Source organism: Eriocheir sinensis, chromosome 9, assembly GCF_024679095.1.
Source record: "Eriocheir sinensis breed Jianghai 21 chromosome 9, ASM2467909v1, whole genome shotgun sequence".
NCBI classification, from domain to species: Eukaryota; Metazoa; Arthropoda; class Malacostraca; order Decapoda; family Varunidae; genus Eriocheir; species Eriocheir sinensis.
The window spans coordinates 11,457,820-11,462,840 of NC_066517.1; positions in this window are offsets into that span (position 1 = coordinate 11,457,820).

The following is a 5,021-nucleotide window of genomic DNA, read 5'->3' on the forward strand; positions in this document are numbered from 1 at the left end:
GTCAGTCAGTCAGTTAGTTAGATAGTTTGTTAGTCAGTAGTCAGTAAGTTTATCAGTCATTATCAGTAATTATGAACTTTACATTTCTGCCCGAAATCGTGCCAAATCTATTCTCCGACTAACCAAAAATTCTTTCATTAATAGAAAATGTCAAAACCTTGCTTTCTCTAACTCTTCCCGTGACTTCTGGCATCTAGCCAAAAACATCTCCAACTTCACTTCTTCATCTTTCCCTCCACTCCTCAGTCCTGACGGCAACACTGCCGTCTCATCTATCTCTAAGGCTGAACTCTTCTCTCAAACTTTTTCTAAAAACTCCACTCTGGACGATTCTGGGCATATTCCTGCTACTCATCCCCCCTCTGACTCCTTTATGCCTGTTATAAAGATTCTTCAAAATGATGTTTTCTATGCCCTCTCTGGCCTCAATCCTCAGAAGGCTTATGGACCTGATGGAGTGCCTCCTATTGTCCTTAAAAACTGTGCCTCCGTGCTGTCACCCTGCCTGGTCAAACTCTTTCGCCTCTGCCTGTCAACATCTACCTTTCCTTCTTGCTGGAAGTATGCCTTCATACAGCCTGTGCCTAAGAAGGGTGACCTCAATCCCTCAAACTACCGTCCTATAGCTTTACTTTCTTGTCTATCTAAAGCTTTTGAATCAATCCTTAACCGGAAGATTCATAAGCACCTTTCCACTTCTGACCTTCTATCTGATCGCCAGTATGGGTTCCGCAAGGGGCGTTCTACTGGTGATCTCCTAGCCTTCTTAACTGACTCTTGGTCATCCTCTCTTAGCCGTTTCGGTGAAACTTTTGCTGTTGCGCTGGACATATCAAAAGCTTTTGATAGGGTCTGGCACAAATCTTTGCTTTCTAAACTACCCTCCTACGGTTTCTATCCTTCTCTCTGTACCTTTATCTCCAGTTTCCATTCTGACCGTTCTATTTCTGCCGTGGTAGACGGTCACTGTTCTTCCCCTAAATCTATTAACAGTGGTGTCCCACAGGGTTCTGTCCTATCTCCCACTCTTTTTCTGTTGTTCATTGATGATCTTCTTTCCAAAACGAACTGTCCTATCCATTCCTACGCCGATGATTCCACTCTGCATTACTCAACTTCTTTTAATAGAAGACCCACCCTTCAGGAACTTAACGACTCAAGGCTGGAGGCTGCAGAACGCTTAGCCTCAGACCTTACTATTATTTCCGATTGGGGCAAGAAGAACCTGGTGTCCTTCAACGCCTCAAAACACAGTTTCTCCACTTATCCACTCGACACAATCTTCCAAACAACTATCCCCTATTCTTTGACAACACCCAGCTATCACCTTCCTCAACACTAAACATCCTCGGTCTATCCTTAACTCAAAATCTCAACTGGAAACTTCATATCTCATCTCTTACTAAATCAGCTTCCTCGAGGCTGGGCGTTCTGTACCGTCTCCGCCAGTTCTTCTCCCTGCACAGTTGCTGTCCATATACAGGGCCTTGCCCGCCCTCGTATGGAGTATGCATCTCATGTGTGGGGGCGCTCCACTCACACAGCTCTTCTGGACAGAGTGGAGGCAAAGGCTCTTCGTCTCATCAGCTCTCCTCCTCATACTGATAGTCTTCTACCTCTTAAATTCCGCCGCAATGTTGCCTCTCTTTCTATCTTCTATCGATATTTCCACGCTGACTGCTCTTCTGAACTTGCTAACTGCATGCCTCCCCCCCTCCCGCGGCCCCGCTGCACTCGACTTTCTACTCATGCTCATCCCTATACTGTCCAAACCCCTTATGCAAGAGTTAACCAGCATCTTCACTCTTTCATCCCTCACGCTGGTAAACTCTGGAACAATCTTCCTTCATCTGTATTTCCTCCTGCCTACGACTGGAACTCTTTCAAGAGGAGGGTATCAGGACACCTCTCCTCCTGTATTTGATCTTCCTTTCGGCCACCTCTTTTGTTTTACTTTAGGAGCAGCGAGTAGCGGGCTTTTTTTTATTATTGTTTTCTTTTTTTGTGTGCCCTTGAGCTGCCTCCTTTGTTGTAAAAAAAAAAAAGTCAGTATGTTAGTTATTTAATGGTTACTTTAAAGGTTGGTTGGTTAGTCAGTTTGCAAGATAGTTCAACATATAGATAGGTAGATAATAAGGTAGCTAGGAAAATTTGTAGGTAGGGTGACAGGTAACATGAAAGTAATCTATAATAGTTAACTCCCTCGGTTCGTCAAGCATCTATCAATATCTTTCCCTGTTTCGCTAAGTTGTAAAAGGTATTGAAATAAGGTATGTCATAAGGTAGATAGGTATACGTATGTAGGTAGGCAGTGTTGTGATTCACGTTATACTTGACGAGTTGACTCCCTCGTTTCGCTTAGCATCTATCAATATCTTTCCTTGTTTCGCTAAGTGGTAAGAGAAATAATGGAGAGGGCGAAAAGGGACGAAAGGGGAGAAGAGAAGGAGGGTGGTGTAGGTAGAAAGGAGGAAGAGAGAGGAGGGGAAAAATAAAGGTGAGAGAGGAAGAGAGAAGGTGGATATACACGCTATCTTCACCTGAAATTGACCTCTCTTCTGGACTCTCTGTTTTCTTTCATCGAAGCAGCGTCTAGGGGGCTTTTTATTATTCCTGTCTTTGTTTCTTGCCCTTGAGCTGTCCCCCTTACTGTAAAAAAAAGATAATAATAATAACAGCCATCCTCCCTGGCACTAGAAATAAATAGCTGCGCGTGGGCCAAGAGAGACGAGGATTCCAGATAAGGCTTCTCGTGTACCTGCCCGGGGAATACACTGATCAGCTTAGGTGTAAGTGGGTGGACCCAGGTGATCCCTAATTTACCTGAGGATGCTGCGGGGAGAGAGAGAGAGAGAGAGAGAGAGAGAGAGAGAGAGAGAGAGAGAGAGAGAGAGAGAGAGAGAGAGAGAGAGAGAGAGAGAGAGAGAGAGAGAGAGAGAGAACGTAGAGGAATGAGGACGGTAGGAGAGATGAGAAGAAGGGAAGGTAGGAGGGAAGAGAAGGATGCCGTGGAGAGAGAGGAAAGGGAAGATTGGAGGGAAGGAAAGATGCCGTGGAGAGAGAGAAAAGGGAAGGTTGGAGGGAAGGAAATATGCCGTGTAGAGAAAGAAAATGGAAGGTAGGAAGGAAGGGAAGGACAGTAGGAGGGATAAGAAGAAGGGATGCTGGAGAGAGAGGTGAGTAGAACAGGGATAGGTGCAATGTGGGGAAGAAAGAGAGAGAGAGGAAAAAGAAGCTAGGGAAGAAAATTAAGGAAAAGAATAAGACAGAGAAAGGAGGGGAAAAAAAGAGGTAAGCTATCCCCCCCCCCTTCCCCCTTTTCTTTCTCTCCCCTCCCCACTTTCTCTCCCCTTTTTTTTGCTCCCCTCCTCCTCCTCCTCCTCTTTCCTTCTCCCCTTCCTCTCCTTTATAAATATGTCTTCCTGTTAATACCCTTCTTCCCTTCCCTCTCTTCCTTACTCCTCCTCCTCCTCCTCCTCCTCCTCCTCCTCCTCCTCCTCCTCCTCCTCCTCCTCCTCTTCCATCCCTTCCTCGGAAACTCGACAGTAAATCACATTATATGAATTTATCTGGCCTTGTTTCTCTTGACTCCTCCTCCTCCTCCTCCTCCTCCTCACTACATGCCTCCTTCCCTTTCTCCTTCATTGTTCTCCTTCCGTTTCCTCCTCCCTTCCATAACTCTCCCTCACACATCTCTCCTCCTCCTCCTCCTCCTCCTCCTCCTCTTCCTCCTCCTCCACGCCTCTTATTCTTCTTCATTTCCTCCTTAAGACCTTCCTTCCTTCCTATCACTCCTTATTTTTCTTGCCTCCTTTCCTCTCCTCTTTCCTTCTTGTACTTTATTTTTCCTCTTTGTTGTTATTGTTGTTTAAATTGTTTGCCTTAGACACTGTTTGTATTTCCTACTTTTCATTTTTTTCTTCCATTATCTTTTCTTATTCATGTAGTTTAATTTTTCCGACTTAGGCCTATTACAATTTCTCCTCTTCGTTTTCTTCGTTTTTTTTCCTCCTTCTTTTTTCTGTTTCTTTAATTCTAGTACTTTTTCTCCTTCTTTCACTTCGTCTGTTCTTCTTCTCTGCCTCCTTTTCCTTCTATTCACTCTCTTCCGCTTTCTTTCATCTCCACCTCTTCGCTCTTGCTTAACCTTTCTTCTCTTTCTCCTTTCCCATCTTCACCATCTGCTTTCTCTCTTTCTACACCTCTTTCATCTCCAGCTTCTCCGTTTCTTCTTTGTCTGCTTTTCTTCCTCTTCTTCCCTCTTTCCATTTTTCCTCCATGTTCCTTCTTCATATATTTGTTTTTTCTTTCCTAATCCTCCTTCATTACCTCTTTCAACTCCTCCTCCTTCTTCTTTCTTCTCCTCCTCTTCTTTTCCTTTTTCTTGTTCTGATTCTTCTTGTTCCTGTTCTTCTTTCCTGTTCTTCCTGTTCTTCTCTACCTTCCTCACTTCTTCCCTCGCTCTCCCTTTCTTCTTTTTTTCTTCTTCTCCTTCTTCTCCTTGCCCCATAAAGGTTCAATCCGGGAAATCATCGCGGAACATCAACTTAATCTATTTCAAATCGCCCTTCCTCGCCCCGCCTCGCCCGCCCCCACACGCCTCCGTATCTATCGCCTTTGTATCGTTAGCTATCGCGGGGGAAATATTGCCTTGTACATCATCCTGCCCCGCCGCGCCACCCTGCTCCCTATCGAGGCGTGATAATGCGTGAAGAAAGGCAGAGGATGATGGTGGTGAAGGGGGAAGAAGGAGGAGCAGGAGGGAGAGGTTTTGGGAGAGAATAAGGAGGCAGAGGGAGGGAGTTAGGGAAAGAAGGAAGGGAAGAAGAGGGCCACGAGGAGGAGAGGTATGATAGAAGCAGATGAAGAAGAAGAAGAAAGAAGAACAGGAACAAGAAGAACCAGAACAAGAAAAAGGAAAAGAAGGGAAGGAGGAGAGGAAAGAAGAAGGAGGAGGAGTTGAAATAGGTGATGAAGAAGGATTAGGAAAGAAAAAAACAAAGATATGAAGAAGGAACACA